At 40.8% G+C, this 20,823-nt stretch overlaps 1 protein-coding gene across 14 annotated transcripts in view; it reads right to left on the bottom strand.

The window, feature by feature from the left end:
* LOC135557522 (TGF-beta-activated kinase 1 and MAP3K7-binding protein 2-like) overlaps positions 1-20,417 on the bottom strand; it is a 70,585-nt gene extending 50,168 nt beyond the window's left edge. For all 14 annotated transcript variants that reach the window (XM_064990831.1, XM_064990829.1, XM_064990832.1 and 11 more), the window contains exon 1: positions 20,100-20,417. The gene's annotated coding sequence lies outside the window, so the exon portion shown is untranslated. The remainder of the gene's footprint in view (positions 1-20,099) is intronic.
* Between the last annotated feature and the right edge of the window lie 406 nt (positions 20,418-20,823).

The following is a 20,823-nucleotide window of genomic DNA, read 5'->3' as shown; positions in this document are numbered from 1 at the left end:
CCATTGACCTACTGTACTGCTTGCTCATAAATGGAAACAGGACATTCATTATTTAAGTGCACAATACAGCCTTACTCTAACAATGCTAAATAAACGTGTCTTTCCAAATATCCCTGTTTAAAATTGCACCCTATACCCTATATAGGGCCCATATGGCTCTGGTCAAAAGTAGTGCCATTTGGGACAAAGCTGCAGCAAGGGAAGGGATGCTTGAAAACCACTTCATTAGCAGGAAAAGCATGCTCTCTAATTATTCTGCTGTTTTCTATGCTGATATACTGCTGGTGTTGCTGAGGAGGGCTATTTTGGGGCTCAGCTGAAGGAATACAAACTAAAGGGAAGGTGTGCTGATTTCAAATGAAGTCATAGTAGGCTAATTCGAAAAAGAGAAAATGCTTTGATTTGAGTAATGACACTGATTTTAGGGGAAAGCACACTGTAGTGATTTGAGAGGGAGAGGGGGGGGGAGTGCACAGAGTCTCACTTTAGGATATAGTTCTCCAAGTTCCTGAAGCAACCGGCACTAAAAAGGTAGCTAGACTATAATACCTTTGAATGCACACACAGCGTGTTGAGCGTAACAAATGAGACACCAAAATATTCTGGACATTCCTTGCGAACACCTTTTTTCCAGCACTTGGGGTGTTGTTGCATCGCATGCGCTATCACAACAACAGCTGTTCATCACTTGACCATTATTCAGAAAATTCTTTGAGATGGATCAGATGATATAGATCAGATGATCTTGTGAAAATAGTACGCCGTAACTAATCAGCTGGACACCAAATGCGCATCCCAACAACTATTATGCATAACTATTGAAGAACCACGTTAATGACAGTATCAATTTGGGCTTTAAGTATCAACGTAAGGTGACTCTTTCGGTTAGAAGCATTTGATTTTGCAATCACAAACATAATGTTGGATTTGTGTGCCCATAAAAACTGTTTTCACCTCATGACATAAGGAGAGGGTTAAACATAAGGGCTAAAAATATGTTTTAGCCTCCCGAGTGGCGCAGTGGTTTAAGGTACTGCATCACAGTGCCAGCTGTGCCACTAGATTCTGGGTTTGAGTCCAGGCTCTGCCGCAGCCGGCCGCGACCGGGAGACCCATGGGGCGGTGCACAATTGACCCAGCGCTGTCCGGTTTAGGGGAGGGTTTTTGGCCTGCAGGGATGCTCTTGTCCCATCGCGCACTAGCGACTCCTGTGGTGGGCCAGGCGCAGTGCACGCTGACATGGTCGCCAGGTGTACGGTGTTTCCTCCGACACATTGATGTGGCTGGCTTCCGGGTTAAGTGGGCATTGTGTCAAGAAGCAGTGCAGCTTGGTTGGGTTGTGTTTCAGAGGACGCACGGCTCTCAACCTTCGCCTCTCCTGAGTCCGTACGGGAGTTGCAACGATGAGACAAGACTGCAACTACCCATTCGGATACCATGAAAATGTGAAGAAAAAGGGGTTAAAGTTTCTAAAAAATAAAAAAAGTTTTAAATCAACTTGTGAATTTTATTGAATATAGCTATGTTTCCCCCTTATATCTGAATGTAATGACATGAAGAAAATTGGCTGAGGATTTCTCATCAATGACATCAACCGCTGTAACAAGTTGTCCAGTGTAGGAAATCCTCACTGTTACCCTAGTTTATAGAAAGACCCTGCTCCCTAATTCCATGACTTAGTTAATTAACCCCATTTGTTATGAATTCACTCTTTAGCAATATCTAGATTTCCGTCAAATTGGCAACAGATTTTCACAAGAATATTCTGAAATCTGCATAAAATTAAATATGTGCATTTTCCCACCAGAGATGTGTTTCCATCAAATTGACTTGTTGTGGATAAAAGGCTGTGCGTGATGGAAATACAAATACAATTTTGCCATTCAATTCCCATCTACTGAACAAAAAGTGAATTGGATTTCCATTGCATTTTCAACTCTACTGATGGTTTTGTCCCACAAAATGTTGCGTTATATAGCGAATGTGCCCACTCTGATATTGGCACGTGCGCTCTAGCCAAAAGCTTGACGCGAGTATAGCTGATGATGAAATTATTATGGACAAAAGAGCGAGATTATTTTTACTTGTCAAACTGCAGCCAAGCATCGATCATCATGTCACCAGAAAAAAAGACCCTCAATATTTATTGGAAAGGAGCATCAACCTAAAAAGTGTGCACTTTCTCCACTCTGAAGTTCATCATACCTTATTTCACCTGTAGCCTAAGAAACTGCATGCTTTCCCAGCTCATAGTGGGAGGACCACACAATATATCAAGTTCACTTATTATATAAATATTTGTGCATAAAAGCGTTTCCACCGCCATTTCTAGCATTATTCATTTTACAGACACAAAAAGATCCTACATTGTCCAGTGTTTTTTGGTTTCGTCGACATTTGGAAAGTTTACCGACAAATTTGCTGCTCCATTAGGCCTGTCATAACATTTCTTATCCGACATGTACTTTACTTGCATAAAAAACCTGGATATAGTCCTTCTCTTAAAAGTGTGGTGGTTCTACTGGTTTATGTCAGGTTACAATTTTGTGTTTAACTTTGTTATGTCAGTAAAAAAAAAAAAAAACACAATCCACCTCAAGTGGTTGGAATCTTTTGAACTGAGAGATTACATGCAGTGGACCCTGCAAAATCTACCACTGTGGTATTCCAACAATGTGTTAATAACCTTATCAACATTTAATAATTCAGCTTACAACTAAACTCTAATGGTTGTGGATTCAACATATCATTTGCAGTGTCATACTCAGTCTATGCATACAATTTAACCCCTGAACTGGAAAGTCCACCATGTGAAATGAAGGATTGCAATGAAAGCTAAGGAGTTATAGGAGAGCTGCTTTACCAAGGGGGGCGGGGTTCAACTGAGTCTCTCTTCCTGACAGCCAGGCAGCCACACACAGGCCAAGGTGGGGGAGGGTAAAATCCAGATGCTCTTTCTCTTCCTGAGACAGACCTGCTGCACTGGGCAAAATGTAATGCATCCTTAATAGTCTACTTACTACTCTCATAGAGATAAGGCCACATGACTATAACAAACCAATCAATAAAAATGCAGTGTCCACCTGGTAGGGTATTTGTGATGTAATATTTCACCTACTTTCATCCACTTTACGGCGTAGCTATTACTGAGCGGACTATGAACATGCTCTGGTGCTAAAATTAACAAAATGCGGTGACTGACAGAAAGGAAGGTAAGCCAACATGACTTCCTCGGTTAAATTGCCTCTGTACTGTTGACCCAAACAACAAGCACTTGTACTCAAGCCTAGTGTTGCACGGTATCCTGAAACATCGGTACCTTTTTGATACTAGAGCATGAAAAACTGTTTGGTACTACAATTTTTGTTACTATCGGCACTTCTGTCAATAATGTCTCACCTCGTCTACTGATTGAGAGAGGAACCAAATCTTTCTATCAACGCAGCCAATGTTCCCTTATAGCACAAGAGTGCCTGCTCCGTGACTACTCCACTTACTCATTGCTAGCTCTAGCCTTTCCTGAGGAACCACTGCACTCACTCGGAGTCTGGGCTGAATCACCACTCATGCTGCACAGAAGTTAAAGGGATACTTCAGGATTTTGTCAACGAAGCCCTTAATCCAGTCTATACCATTTTTATGTCTCTGCATTCAGTATGAAGGAAGTTAAGAGGTAGTATCTGGAAGTTAATGGTATCTACCAGAATGCTAGCAGTTACAATACAGTCATTGTGCTAACGCTAGTTAACAATTGCACTAAAGCTAGTTAGCAACTTCTTTCAAATTGCGCACAGAGACATAAAAAAGGTATGGGTGAGTTCATCTGACTCCGGGGAAGAAGATACAGGGCTTCATTGCCAAAATCCTGAAGTGTCCCTTTAACACACTTGAATAATGCGACACAGCATGTAGAGAAATGTTGAAACTGTTAATTGCTGTTCGCAAAACAATGTCCATTACAGGCTAGAACACTTTACAATGCAAGAGATACCGGTAGCTTCCAGCTTTGTGGGCTAACTTACCTTGCTAGCTTACAGCTAAAGCTCACATCAATTGATTAACCTAGTACCTTGTTTATGATAATATGCAAACCATAATGTAAAATACTGCTGATTTCAAAGCTGATTGTCACCAAAAACGCATTCACTTTGTGTCCCCCGCCTCATGTCTCTCCCAGTCAAGGGCTGCGGTCCAATCGTGTTTATTTTTTACCTCCTCAGCCCTCGCGCTAGGCACCTTCCCTCGGGGGAATCCCTGTTGAAATCGGATGCAGTGAGATTGCGATCTTAAGTGGCAGTTCAATTAACAAAAGTTGCCCCCTCGGCCCATGATTTAGCTTAAAGGAGCGAGTGGACAACTTTGATAACTTGCAGGGTTGATATTCCCCTAATTCAATGCAAACTGTAGTCAAATGTTAAATTTAATCAACTCGCAGTATTTTGGGGCATTTGAGACAAAATTATACATAGATGACATTGATTTAGCTGTGGCAAATGGGAATAAAACGCTCAAAATGGCAGACTCATAATGAGGAACCTACAAAACGTAGCTCGCTAGCTAGCGTCATAAACATATTTTTGGCAATTCTGAAATATTATTGGAATAAATGACCAAACTATAAAACTAGCTAGCCAACTATGGGTAACTGTAGCTAGCTACCTGACAGGAGTGCTAGCTATGCGAGCTTGCTAGGTACTTTACATCAACAGCTTCAGGTTGATTGTTTTTAGGCTCAACTTTGAGATTTCCATCAAGGATGTTGCCTCTCCAATCATCCAATGTTGTTGATCAGTAAAATAAAATACGTCCCAAAAGGTAATGAACTCAAAAGATCTGTCTGGATCAAGTGCCATTCTGCGTCTTTGGCTAAAACACCTTCTTTTTTTGCTGCAGTATCATTTTGGTATTGAGTATCTTGATTAGAGTTCGGCCGATTAATCGGAATGGCCGATTAATTAGGGCCGATTTCAAGTTACCATAATAATCGGAAATCAGTATTTTTGGACACCGATTTGGCCATTTTTTTTACACCTTTATTTAACTAGGCAGTTTAGAACACATTCTTATTTTCAATGACGGCCTAGGAACGGTGGGTTAACTGCCTCGTTCAGGGGCAGACCGACAGTTTTTTACCTTGTCAGCTCGGGAATTAATTTTGCAACCTTCCGGTTACTAGTCGAACACTCTAACCTCCTGCCTTACATTGCACTCCACGAGGAGACTGCGTGGCAGGCTGACTACCTGTTATGCGAGGGCAGCAAGAAGCCAAGGTAAGTTGCTAGCAAGAATTAAACTTATAAAAACAATCAATCTTCACATAACTAGTGATTAACTACACATGGTTGATGATATTACTACTTTATCTAGCGTGTCCTGCGATGCAAATAATCAATGCAGTGCCTGTTAACTTCTCATCGAATCACAGCCTACTTCGCCAAACGGGTGATAATTTAGCACTGTCGTTGCACCAAACCTAAACATAAACATTAATGCCTTTCTTTAAAATCAATACACAAGTAAATATTTTTAAACCTGCATATTTAGTTAATATTACCTGCTAACATGAATTTCTTATAATTAGGGAAATTGTGTCACTTCTCTTGCGTTCCGTGCAAGCAGTCAGGGTATATGCAGCAGTTTGGGCCGCCTGGCTCGTTGCGAACTGTGTGAAGTCCATTTATTCCTAACAAAGACCGTAATTAAATTGCCAGAATTTTACATAATTATGACATAACATTGAAGGTTGTACAATGTAACAGCAATATTTAGACTTAGGGATGCCACCCGTTAGATAAAATACGTAACGGTTCCATATTTCACTGAAAGAATAAACGTTTTGTTTTCGAAATGATAGTTTCCAGATTCAACCATTTTAATAACCTAAGGCTTGTATTTCTGTGTGTTATTATGTTATAATTAAGTCTATGATTTGATATTTGATAGATCAGTCTGACAATGGTAGGTAGCAGCATGCTCGTAAGCATTCATTCAAACAGCTCTTCGCAATGCTTCAAGCATTGAGCTGTTTATGACTTCAAGCCTATCAACTCTCGATATTAGGTTGGTGTAACCGATGTGAAATAGCTAGTTAGTTAGCGGGGTGTGCGCTAATAGTGTTTCAAACGTCACTCGCTCTGAGACTTGGAGTAGTTGTTCCCCTTGCTCTGCATGGGTAACGCTGCTTCGAGGGTGGCTGTTGTCGATGTGTTCCTGGTTCAAGCCCAGGTAGAGGCGAGGAGAGGGATGGAAGCTATACTGTTACACTGGCAATACTAAAGTGCCCATAAGAACACCCAATAGTCAAAGGTATATGAAATACAAATCGTATAGAGAGAAATAGTCGTATCATTCCTATAATAACTACAACCTAAAACTTCTTACCTGGGAATATTGAAGACTCATGTTAAAAGTAACCACAAGCTTTCAAATGTTCTCATGCTCTGAGCAAGGAACTTAAATGTTAGCTTTCTTACATGGCACATATTGCACTTTTACTTTCTTCTCCAACACTTTGTTTTCGCATTATGTAAACCAAATTGAACATGTTTCATTATTTATTTGAGGCTAAATTGATGTTATTGATGTATTATATTAAGTTAAAAGAGTTCATTCAGTATTGTTGTAATTGTCATTATTACAAAAAAAACAAAAATAAAAATTGTCCGATTAATCGGTATCAGCATTTTTTGGTCCTCCAATAATCGGTATCGTCGTTGAAAAATCATAATCGGTCAACCTCTAATCTGGATGGTATCGAGTATTGTGATACTAAACCTGCTAAACCTGCCAACACACTCATACAGTTATCCTTCCCCCTACCTAGTAAAAAACATTGTCTCTCACTGACTAGCAAGAGGTTGCTGTGCAAATGATTAACCTCAAAACAGGTTTTTCAGGAGACAGCATTCATGTCTTGGCAATAATCGGAACTGACTATTCGTGCATGAAATAAAAACTAATGCATATTCTTTGTTATTCAGCTTTGGTTCCATAACATCTACCTCCAGATGTAGGATCTTAATTTGATCACCCTGATGTTGCAGGAAATGTGCAGCATAGCAGGAAATGCAAACGTGTAGTGTATTTGCGGTTTAAAAGGGCTTCTAACATTTGTAATTTCCACAGAGAAAATGTCAGACTTGATTTGTATGCATCATAAATGTCCATTCATTATAATCGACACAATAGTTCACATTTCCTTTTGTTGCAAGATTATTTACCTTGTCCAATGTGTGTGTTTGCAAACAGCACATTTGTAAACCACAACTATGCAGGGAGACAATACTTTGACTGCAAGCTTGCAAACAATATCAAAACAAGTCACTTCATTCTAATTCACTAACTCAACACTCGATAGCCTAAATGTTTACTCTTCCTTCATTCACACACACAAATCACAGAGCAGTGGAGGGTGCTGAGGGGAGGAGGGGTCGAACACATGGAGCGCCAGCCATTCCCACGAGCCCGTCCGCCCCAATTAAGGTGCCACCAACCTCCTGTGACAGAGTCATTGAAGAAAAACCCTCACCCCACTCTCCAAAGAATGGCTAATCAGCAGGCCTTTCCCAGCAAGCAACATATTTGCCCAGCTAAAGACACACATGGTTTCAGTTAGGAGTCTACACCTATAAACAGTTGGCCATGGCAGCTTATTGGTCAGGAAGTTCAATGTTTACTTCAAGTCAAGACAGGCACAAGCTGTTAACGAATGATACTCTACCCCCATGATACTCTACCATCACTCTACCATCAGCAACACCAACACAATCATTGAAGACCAATAGAGAAGTGATTTTAGAAAGTCTAGTAGTCCTGTAAATGGACTGCACTTGGCCCTTCACAATCAGGCTATTGACAAATCACGGTTGTTGAAAGTTCAATATTTGAACATTGTAGTAACAGGAATACCACAAACGAACATTCACACATTGAGTTTTAATACATGGAATATCTGGAATATCGCCAAATTATTTGGAATAGATTTAAAGCCTCAATATGTAACTTTGTGGGCGACCTGAACAAAATCACATGCAAATCTTAGTTATAGTTCTGTCATTCAAATTGAAAGCGAATCTACGGTTGTGTCTACACTTAACACTTACATGCGACTTCTGATATCAGAATACGAAGCTCGCAATGAAAAGATGGTATAGATGCACAGAAGTCACTTTGTGGTCTTATTGTGTTCAGATCTGGTTGACCACTTCAGGTGGTCAGGTATGCATTGTGTGCAGATTTCTCCCCAGTCTGGACGCATTCAGGCTACCGAAATCGCATACAGTGGGCGACGTCATCAGCACTCCTCCCACAAGTCTTCAGAAAACGTGTTGTGGGACCGAGAGGGACCTTTCATTCTAACATTGGATGAAATATGCTCCTAGTTTGTGGTGTTTGCTGGCCTCATAAGTGCTAGCCGACCAGCTAATATTTAGAGCAATAATTTTTTGTTTGGCTAGATTTATGCCCCCTTTAGCTTTGCTTGCTGGCTAGCTACAGAGGATAGTTGGATACTTAGCTACTGCCAACTTAGTTGTTGTAGTGTTATTATCATATTTAGCCTATTCCAGTTTGTAGAATGCATACTGGCATTTGAATATAGCGCGGGAACAGACTCAATGTGGACATGGTGGACACATTTAAATGTAAATGTAGACGTGTGACTTGTTCGGAATTCCATGATCAGAACGCCATTTTCATAATACAAAATCTGCAAGAACTGTCAAGTCAAGACACGGTCTAAGAAGCGGAAGATCTGTTCTATGTGCACTATTTCTATACTTCCCCATTCTTAAGTTTCGTTTTTGCGTCTTTTACTTTTGGTTTTGTACACCAGCTTCAAACAGCTGAAAATACAATATCTGTGAGTAATTGAAAATATATTTCACAGTGGTTTAGATGGCGCTGTAGGACTATTTTCCATTGTTTGTGTTATTTGTTAATATCTCCCCTTCACGTGAGAGATCGCTATCACCTTTAGCTTGTGGATTCAGCCAATCAGACTGTCCCCATGCACCCCACACTCTGCCCACTGATCACGTATCCTGTCATTGATCAGATGCCCTTAGCTAGCTCAGCACTGGCCAGTCAGGTCCGTTGCATGCTCTCTCAAGCATATAAGTATTGCCTGGGCCTGAACAGTTTAATTCCATTCCATGAGCGTGGGTGGACATATGTGCATGGGAAGCCAGACTACAAAGTAACTTGTTGTTGATTAGCTTACCTTTGAATATCTCTATGTAGCTATTGCTATGTTATTTGCTGAAGTTGTTATTAGTATTGGCTGTTATTATCTCTAGCGTAATTTCTATGTGTAACATCTCAATCCAAAATCATGGGCATTGGTATGTAGTTGGTTCCCCCTTTGCTGCTTTAAAAGCCTCCACTCTTCTGGGAAGGTTTTCCACTAGATGTTGGAACTAGAGGTTGACGGATTGATCGGAATGGCCGATCAATTAGGGCCGATTTCAAGTTTTCATAACAATCGGAAATCAGTATTTTTGGGTGCCAATTTTTATTTTTATTTTATTTTTTACATTTTATACCTTTATTTAACTAGGCAAGTCAGTTAAGAACACATTATTATTTTCAATGACGGCCTAGGAACGGTGGGTTAACTGCCTCGTTCAGGGGCAGAACGACAGATTTTCACCTTGTCAGCTCGGGGGATCCAATCTTGCAACCTTACAGTTAACTTGTCCAACACAATAACGACCTGCCTCTTTCTCGTTGCACTCCACAAGGAGACTGACTGCCTGTTACGCGAATGCAGTAAGCCAAGGTAAGTTGCTAGCTAGCATTAAACTTATCTTATAAAAAACAATCAATCATAATCACTAGTTAACTACACATGGTTGATTATATTACTAGATATTATCTAGCATGTCCTGCGTTGCATATAATCTGACTGAGCATATAAGCATACAAGTATCTTAGTATCTGACTGAGTGGTGGTAGGCAGGCGCGTAAACATTCATTCAAACAGCACTTTCGTGCGTTTTTCCAGCAGCTCTTCGTTGTGAGTCAAGCATTGCGCTGTTTATGACTTCAAGCCCATCAACTCCCGAGATGAGGCTGGTGTAACTGAAGTGAAATGGCTAGCTAGTTAGCGCGCTAATAGCGTTCCAAACGTCACTCGCTACTAGTCTTCTAGTAGTTGATCCCCTTGCTCTGCATGGGTTCATATGTTCTCATGTTCTGAGCAAGGAACTCAAACGTTAGCTTTCTTACATAGCACATATTGCACTTTTACTTTCTTCTCCAACACTTTGTTTTTGCATTATTTAAACCAAATAGAACATGTTTCATTATTTACTTGAGGCTAAATTGATTTTATTGATGTATTATATTAAGTTAAAATACGTGTTCATTCAGTACTGTTGTAATTGTCATTATTACAAATAAATAAATAAAATCGTCCGATTAATCGGTATCGGCTTTTTTGGTCATCCAATCGGTAAATCATAATCTGTTGACTTCTAGTTGGAACATTGCTGCGGGGATTTGCATCCATTCAGCCACAAGAGCATTAGTGAGGTTGGGCACTGACGTTGGGTGATTAGGCCTGGCTCGGCGTTCCAATTCATCTCAAAGGTGTTTGATGGGGTTGAGATCAGGGCTCTGTGCAGGTCAGTCAAGTTCTTCCACACCGATCTCAACAAACCATTTCTGTATGGACCTTGCTTTGTGCACAGGGGCCTTGTCATGCTGAAACAGGAAAGGGCCTTCCCCGAACTGTTGCCACAAAGTTGGAAGCACAGAATCGTCTAGAATGTCATTGTATGCTGTAGCATTAAGATTTCCCTTAACTGGAAATAAGGGGCTTAGCCAAAAGCATGAAAAACAGCCCCAGACCATTACTCCACCTCCATCAAACAGTACAGTTGGCACAAAGCATTGGGGCAGGCAGTGTTCTCCTGGCATCTGCCAAACCCTGATTAGTCCGTCGGACTGCCAGATGAGGAAGCGAGATACATCACTCCAGAGAACGCGTTTCCACTGCTCCAGAGTCAAATAGTGGCGAGCTTTACACCACTCCAGCCGGTGCTTAGCATTGCGAATGGTGATCTTAGGCTTGTGTGTGGCTGTTCGGCCATGGAAACCCATTTCATGAAGCTCCCGACGAACAGTCCCTGTGCTGACGTTGCTTCCAAGGCAGTTTGGAACTCAGTAGTGAGTGTTGCAACCGAGGACAGTCGATTTTTACGCGCTACGCAGTCCCGTTCCATGAGCTTGTGTGGCCTACCACTTTGCGGTTGAGCCCTTGTTGATCCTAGACATTTCCACTTCACAATAACTGCACTTACAGTTGACCGGGGCAGCTCTAGCCAGGCAGAAATATGACAAACTGACTTGTTGGAAAGGTGACATTCTATGAGGGTGCCACGTTGAATGTCACTGAGCTCTTCAGTAAGGCCATTCAACTGCCAATGTTTGTCTATGGAGATTGTATGGCTGTGTGCTCGATTTTTATACACCTGTCAGCAATGGTTGTGGCTAAAATAGCAAAATCCAGCCTCCAAAGTGGCGCAGTGGTCTAAGGCACTGCATCGCAGTGCTTGAGGCGTCACTACAGACCCTGGTTCGATCCCAGGTTGTGTCACAACCGGCCATGACCGGGAGTCTCATAGGGCGGCGCAAAATTGGCCCAGCGTCGTCCGGGTTAGGGGAAGGTTTGGCCGGAGGGGCTTTAGTTGGCTCATCGCGTTCTAGCAACTCCTTGTGGCAGGCCGGGCGCCTGCAGGCTGACTCTGATCGTCAGTTGAAAGTTTTTTCATCCGACACATTGGTGTGGCTGGCTTCCGGTTTAAGCGGGCGGGTGTTAAGAAGCACACTTTGGCGGGTCTTGTTTCGGAAGACGCATGACTCGACCGTCGCCTCTCCCGAGCCTGTTGGGGAATTGCAGCGATGAGACTAGATTGAAATTGGGCGGAGAAATAGTGTAAAATAGAAAAACATTTAAGGGAAAACCACTAATTTGGAGGGGTGTCCACATACTTTGTATCTATAGTGTACTTGTTATTTATGTTGACCATTTGTATAGCCTAATTGTATGGTATTAGGTAACATGTTTATACTCTGCTGTTATTATTATTGGTAGCAATCATGATAGTTGTTACGCCTGTATTACTATGTAGGGATAGTGTACCTATTAAGCCAACCAAAAAAAGTTTAGACATTTCTAACATATACTGCCCTTAATTTTTGTAAGAAAAGAGGTCATGAAATGAAAGATTAATCTCTCATGTGAAGAGAGACCAGGGAACCTCTGCACAAATAGACAACAGCCACCTTCAAAGCATCGTTACCCATCGCTCCACAAAAGCCACAGCACTTGCAGAGCAAGGGGAACAACTCCTTCAAGGTCTCAGAGCGAATGACGTCACCGATTGAAACGCTATTAGCGCGCACCCCGCTAACTAGTATAGATCATATTGAACAATATTGCTTTATTGTCATTTACATACTGTATAGAGGGAGTGCTTTTTGTGCTACTGTACGCTTTATGCCCACCTGAGATAAATGTACAATTTTCAAAAATGGCATCCATGTTTAACAATGCAAGTTTAATTTAAAAGTAATATAATATAAAATATATTATCTTATTGTAGTTCACCAAGTTATGTTGCTACTGTAAGACTGACATGCAGGAACAACTGCTAGCATGAAAAATAAATATTTTCAATTGGCAAGAAATAGTCGTGAATACTCATGAAATATGCTATCATGTGCATAAATCAGCACATGAATCTATTACTTTTAGATAGGAGTATGATCACTTATCTGAGAAGGTACTGAGGGTCACCTCAACACCCAAAAAATGTTCCAGCTTTGAAATTGACCACTAGTTGGAACTTACACATAATGGCCTATAACTTAATAATAAAACATCTGATTGGGTTAGAAATAAATAAGTTATGGATATAACAACAAGATCAATTAGTTGTACATTAAACAGCAGAAAATGTAATTTTTCTAAATCCAAAGATGGAAGTGGGCCTAGTTGGTACTTGAGCATAATAGGAACGCTTACTCTAATACCTAGTTATTAGATACAGTCCTTAACTAATGTGCTATTGCAGTTCTGTTCCATTTCTATTCCCTGTTGTAGGCCATTTGCTATGCATAAATACATTTCGCTTTATTCATTCCATTCCATGTATATATTCATTATTCCTTTCATGTCTATTACACAACCATCCCCAAGTACATCTCCTTATTCCCCCCTAGCTGGGTCGTTCTTTTCCCCTATAATGTCAATTTGTATGCATAATATGGGTCATATCATTAAAAGTACCAGAGAGACTACTCTGGAAATGTGGTGTGTTTGAAGTAGGGCTGTCAAATGATTAAAATAACTAATTGCGCTTAATCGCAAGAATTTCTGTAGTTAATCATGATTAAATACATTTTTGAATTCGCTCAAATCTGGCCCTAAAGAAAGATTTTTCATTTAAAAAGCATTGCATTGGGCCTCCCGAGTGGCGCAGCGGTCTATGCAACATGTGGCTGCGTCACTAGGGATCCTGGTTCGCGCCGGGCGCATGCACGCTGACACGGTCGCCAGGTGTATGGTGTTTCCTCCGACATATTGGTGCGGCTGGCTTCCGGGTTAAGCAAGCATTGTGTCAGGAAGCAGTATGGCTTGGCGGGGTCGTGTTTTTCGGAGGACACACGGCTCTCGACCTTTGCCTCTCCCGAGTTCATACAGGAGTTGCAGCGACAAGACTATAACTACCAATTGGGGAGAAAAATGTGAGAAAAAATATATATAATAAAAGAAACATGGAGCATTGAGTTACAGGCATACTATGCTTTGATTGTAAGGCACGGAAACACAAAATAATCTGTATCAGAAACAAAATGAACCAAATGTTTAGGCAGACCAACCCTCTCTTATCAATGTTCTTGAAGTTATTCACTTGCTCGCAGGCGCGCACACACACACACACACACACACACACACACACACACACACACACACACACACACACACACACACACACACACACACTGTTATAGCTTAATTCAGCCAGGCATTCTAAATTAGTGTTCTCACAATTTCTGGGTTGAGTAAAGGAAAAAAGAACCGTCTCTATGGATACAAAGAACAAAGATCACTTAAAGTGGAACTGACAGTGTTTTAACTACTTTTCAGATACGAAACAGACAATCATAATATCAGTCACAAAGATCAAATTCCCAGTTTATGCTACAAAACCAACTTTATAAGAGGTTTTAAAAATAGGTTTTATTTGCCTCAACATTCTAATGAGGTACACTAAGGCATTGTTGGCAGAATAGATGGATACAGTTCAATGCATGATTAATATTATTCACCCATACATTTCTTGATAGTCCAAAAAATATTGCTATCAGGTTGTAAATCAGAGCTGGCCAGGTACACTGTTTGCTGCCTCCATTTGGGATGCACTGTTTCAGTTTCAATGACTCAATATGTTGGACAATAACGGATGAATGTAACTAAGGCTGGGAATGTCAACACAATCAAACTAGCAAGGGCAATGATCACAAGTATGTCATAATGTGGTTAATAGTCTAGCGCATCAACAGTGCATTCGGAAAGAATTCAGACCCCTTGACAATATTCCACATTTTGTTACGTTACAGCCTTATTCTAAAATTGATGAAATAAAACATTTTCCTCATCAATCTACACACAATACCCCATAATGACAAAGCGAATGTATTAAAAATAAAAAACAGAAATACCTTATTTACATAAGTATTCAGACCCTTTGCTATGAGACTCGAAATTGAGCTCAAGTTCATCCTCTTTCCATTTTTCTAAAACTTTATTGGAGCCCACCTGTGATAAACTCAATTGACCTATATATAAGGTCCCACAGTTGACAGTGCATGTCAGAGCAAACATCAAGGCAAGGGGTCGAAGGAATGTCTGTAGAGCTCCGATGGCACATATCTGGGGAAGGGTACCAAAACATTTATGTAGCATTGAAGGTCCCCAAGAACACAGTGGCCTCCATTATTCTTAAATGGAAGAAATTTGGAACCACCTAGACTCTTCCTAGAGCTGGCCCCTCCGGCCAAACTGAGCAATCGGGGAGAAGGCCCTTGGTCAGGGAGGTGACCAAGAACCCGATGGTCACACTGACAGAGCTCCAGAGTTCCTCTGTGGAGATGAGAAAACCTCCCAGAAGGACAACCATCTCTGCAACACTCTACCAATCAGGCCTTTATGGGAGAGTGGCCAGACGGAAGCCACTCCTCAGTAAAAGGCACATGACAGCCTAATTATATTGCAAAAAGGCACCTGAAGACTGATGACAAATCATGAGAAACAAACATTCTCTGGTCTGATGAAACCAAGATTGAATGCTTTGTCCTGACTGCCAAGAGTCACGTCTGGAGGAAACCTGGCACCATTACCTACAGTGAAGCATGGTGGTGGCAGCATCATGCTGTGGGGATGTTTTTCAGTGACAGGGAGACTAGTCAGGATCGAGGGAAAGATGAACGGAGCAAAGTACTGAGAGATACTTGATAGATCCTTGCTCCAGAGTGCTCAGGTCGTCAGACTGGGGCGAAGGTTTACCTTTCAACAGGACAACGACCCTAAGCATACAGCAAGACAACGCAGGAGTGGCTCCGTGACAAGTTTTTGAATGTCCTTGAGTGGCACAGCCAGAAAAAAAAACACGGGGCCTAACGTTAGCTAGATAGCTAACTAGCCGCTAGGAGATAGTCAAGTCATGCCATTGGAGGAGTGGTTGAGTGACTGACTTTTTCCCCTCATATTGTTTTTCGGTAGCTATACACAGCTAGAGATGGAGATGTTATTTGGTTTGCTAGCAAGAACTTGAACGACTGTTATTCAGTTAGCATATCTCTAGCATTTGCATAATCCCTCAGGCTATCTACTCCGATTTCAGAGCACTCTCATCTGAGTGTGCCAAAGCGCAGAATAACTGATGAATGTATGCAAGACAGTAAACGCAGGCAAAACAATAGTTAGTCACGGATACTCTAGATAATATGTTAACAGCCTAGCTAACTGGCTCTGCTAGGATGAGTAAAATGGTCAGTGAGGTGTTCTCTCATTTGTGTCTGGAAGCAGCTAGCTAGCAAGCTACAATTTCCCATCGTTTATCAGTGCAATTTTGACAGCCAACTACAAGCTGAAAAAGTTTGAGAGGGTTTATCTAGTGTTCCTTCAGTATATTTTAGCTCATCTTGTGCTGGCTAGCATTAATTGTTCTTGTTGTTGTTGAAGTGCATAACTGAGGGAGACAGAGCCTACCTTTTCATGGTTGTTTGATCAATAGTTCCTAAATGTAAGAGGACTCCCGTGGTATGTACACATTTGCAAAAATCCATTCAGGTGTATTTGTGGCTTTTGGCGAATGCGTTCGAATGATCTAAAGACGCGCTGTTGCAACTTCCTGTAAACACACAGAAGGCTAAAGAAATTTGGCTTGGCCCCTAAGATCCTCACAAACTTTTACAGATGCACAATTGAGAGCATTTTGTTGGGCTGTATCACCGCCTGGTACAGCAACTGCACCGCCCGCAACCGCAGGGCTCTTCAGATGGTGGTGCAGTCTGCTCAACGGATCACCGGGGGCACACTGCCTGCCTTTCAAGAGACCTACAGCACCCGATGTCCCAGGAAGGCCCAAAAGATCATCAAAGACATCAACCACCTAAGCCTGGCCTGTTCACCCCGCTACCATGCAGAAGGCGATGTCAGTACAGGTGCATCAAAGCTGGGACCAAGAGACTGAAAAACAGCTTCTATCTCAAGGCCATCAGACAGTTAAATAGCCCTCACTAGCCAGCTACCACCCGGTTACTCAACCCTGCACCTTAGAGGCTGCTGCCCTATATGCATCGACATGGAATCACTGGTCACTTTAATAATGGAACACTAGTCACTTTAATAATGTTTACATACTGCTTTACTCATTTCATATGTACATGTATATACTGTATTCTATTCTACTGTATTTTAGACATTGCCACTCAGACATTGCTTGTCCTAATATTATTTTACTTTTAGATTTCTGTGTATTGTTGTGAATTGTTAGATACTACTGCGCTGTTGGAGCTAGGAACTCAAGCATTTCGCTACACCTGCAATAACATCTGCTAAATATGTGTTTTTGACCAATACATTTGATTTGAAAGTGAATAATGGCAAGCCTGTGTGGCAATGGCTTGTTTGCATAAAGGCCTACTGTAGCTCTGGTTGGCTATCGTGCACCAGTCTGCGTAGCCTCCGGTCCTGGACAAGACATATGTTTTTATTACGTTTTATTTACTGCAGTGTCTATTACTTGTCCAAATGCACGGCTGTGTTCCCACTCCATATTGATATAGAATTTTCACAAATGCCTTATTATACGTAATTCCCAAACATTCTACGAATTTATGAAAACGTGAAAATTATCTAAGTGATTGCTTGTCAGACATTTTTAAAGAAAGTGTCATATTCTTCCTGGGGGTCTATATGAACAGATTTTAATACAATTTCAGGTTGGTGAAATGCTGTCATTTCCACTTTAAACCTATCCAACAATGTTATGAATTTCACAGAAGACAATAACAATAGGTCAGCCAGGTCTGAGTTCATGTAGGCTGTTAAATCTAGCCTAGCTAGGCTACTTCAACATGAACTAGTCACAAGCTGTTACAACAAGAATTGGGATAAAAATCTTTTGACCTGAGAACTAGAACAAAAACAGTAGCTAAATGGAATAAAATGTTCTGATTTGAGGGAAGTTTGAGTTATATCAAGAGGCACTCAGCCATGGATTTGTAAACATTATTTTGCTTAGCTAGCTCACTAACATTAGCATAACTAGCTACTTCAGTACAAAAATATGTTTTTGCTGTTATTTATTTTTTACATTTAACTAGGTAAGTCAGTTAAGAACAAATTAGTATTTACAATGGCGGCCTACCGGGGAACAGTGGGTTAACTGCCTTGTTCAGGGGCAGAATGACAGATTTTTACCTTGTCGGCTTGGGGATTCGATCCAGCAACCTTTCGGTTACTGGCCAAATGCTCTAACCAGTAGGCTACCTGCCTCCCTTATTTAAAGAAAAGCCTGGCAATGTATTTATAGTTAAACTTTCCGTACATTTTCCTTCCTTCATTTTCCTTCCTTGTTGCTTAAAGCTGCACGCACATGGGAGTTTTGAAACAGACCGGGTCATCACTAGTTACCACAGTCACAAGGTCAAAAAAACCACCTACTTCTACCATTTCTCTTCTTACAATCTGATTTGAAACCTAACCCTAACCTTAAACGCACTGCTAATCTTATGCCTAACCGTTAAACTAAGACCAAAAAGCAAATAGTTGTTTTATGAATTTTTACGATATAGCCAATTTTGACTTTCTGGCTGTGGTGAAGAAAGAAAAGAAGATGTGATTAACTGTGTCAAACAACATTTTACTGCAATAAAATGTAACACTTTGGCAGTCCTAGTTTGAAGAGTATATTGTTTTCAACAATATGTATAAAAAAATTAAAAAATAATAAGTAAAATAGGATACTTTTGAGATATTCATATTAATATTTTGGAGGTTGAATAAATTAATTGTATTTCAGAATCTAGACATACTCCAAATTTGAGAGAACACTGTAAGGAGTATAGACACCACGATGTTGTCTGTATCATGTACTGTTCACAGAACATAGGGTCTTACATGTGGTATGTATAGATCTAAAAAGGGCCTAAAATGGCCACTTTGATCATGATTTAAAAAAAAAAATGGTTTGTGATAGAAAAGTAAAAATCATGTCAAACATCCTTTATACCAATTGAGATTCTATGTGAGAATTGCCAGAACAACCTGAGATACCCTAAATATTTGCAGGCTGTCCTGGCATGGAATCACCCTATAATTGTATCAACATTTACGAACAAGGTTAGTCATGTGTCAAGTCCACCCCTACACATGCTCCCCTGCACCTATACATATGAAAGCTGTCAAACCTTTCATCTGAAATTCTCCTGAAGGGACATTTAAATGAAGAGCTTGGTCAAGTCTGCTCAGATGATCAAACTAACTAACATTCACCAAAATGATCTGTATCAAACAAACAAATATAAATTCAATAGAATAACATACACATTAACATATAGCCGAATTGAGAGAGAATGTGCAAAATGTTTTATTTCATTTCCATTCTATAGAAGGGAATGTGAGAGTACAGGACAGGCTACTTTTAGTTGAATTAAGTTTGACTCATCAAGGTAATTCGATTCGTGCATCAATACAATTCATATAATGTAGGCTAGTCTACAGGAGACTTTCGATTAACCTACTTATTATAGGTTGGGCCTGTGCTATGCCATTCGGTACTCCTAGTTAATACGTCTCTAGGCAATATTTGGAGAAGGCCCATCAATGCAACGAACGGAAAGACAGTCCATCATAATCGCACAGCAGTGTTTTGTGTGTAACACGTTTAACGTTAGATGCTGGGACCAAATTGTAACACAAAGTGTTACTTTTTCGAAGCATCGAACGTCACCGTAAATTACCATCAAAACTATCGCGACTTGCGAGCTGCTTTGTTAGTTACCAAGCTAACTAACTTTATGACAAGCGTAAAACTATTTCAAGGTTCTTTGAAGTTACAACACTTGATATAATCATATTGGCGTAGTAACTTAGTTGTGCTCTCAGAACACCATGGATGACGAGGTTTTTCAAGAAAACTCAATGGAAAAATGTAGCTACAGTGTAGCCTATAAGCTACAAAACATGCACGTCAGCTTTAAAATGTACGGTGGAACTATAAATGAAATGTACACAGCTAAATATTATTACAAATGTAATAACACATTCATGCTGGACACAACAAATCGCACATAGACTAAATAGCTCGCGAGATTGCCTACACCAGTTGCAGTCAAACACTTTTTCACACTTGAAAAGCCGACAGCCAGAACGTTTTTTCTGCGTTTTCTTTTTACCAGAGGGATGTGGAGTCGCACACGTATTTCGAGCATGTTAGTCGGGAAGGTTAGACCGAATTTTCATCTACAGTAACTAAACTATAACTTCAAACCACTTCTGGGCCTATTCTGAGGCATTCGCTTACCGTCTCCGCCGCCGCTCCCCGGGCCACCTTCAACACCCGAGACACAGCCACCGAATCTCCACAGGGCCGTGGTGCTGAAAGAAGAGCGGAGGGAGGGGGGGGACTTCGTGAACGGAGTTTCTACGGCACTCTGGACTTCTCTGTTTTGACTCGAGTGGGGGGTTACTACAGCCCCCCGCTGTTTCAGAGACACGGGAATTATTTTGACAGCTCTTCTTCTTTACCCCCTCTACTCCCACTTTATTTTCTCTTTTCTTTTCTTACGTCCAACAGACACCAATCAAAATACTGTCACAGAATATGGCGGCTGCATATGCGAGCGCCTATCGCGAGACTATTTTTTTCTCCTAGGGGAAAGTTTTTTTAGGGGAGAGGAAGTATGATTGCTAAATGCTTTGTAGAAGCAGACGCAGACAGAGAATGAAACGTTTGTGGTAACCGGTAATATTATTTGAAGGGAAACTGTCAACAGGCGTGTGGAAGAAATACAGGTGGGGTGGTAGAGGGTGCTTGTTAGGTCTATGTATAGTAATCTCAACTACTGAGAAAGTTAGGTTACAATAGTTCCAGTCACCTACAAAATGATTGACAATTATTGTAGGTGACTGCACCCTTGATAAAGATAAGAAAAAAATATATTTAAAAAAGTATATATTATATTACTAGAATTGCTCATAGTAATAGATTTTTTTTCACAATTAATAAGTTATTGGCACTGTTATGG

This window comes from Oncorhynchus masou, chromosome 16 (assembly GCF_036934945.1).
Source record: "Oncorhynchus masou masou isolate Uvic2021 chromosome 16, UVic_Omas_1.1, whole genome shotgun sequence".
NCBI lineage: Eukaryota > Metazoa > Chordata > Actinopteri > Salmoniformes > Salmonidae > Oncorhynchus > Oncorhynchus masou.
Note: the sequence above shows the minus strand (reverse complement) of the source record. Positions and strands in the feature narration are given on the sequence as shown.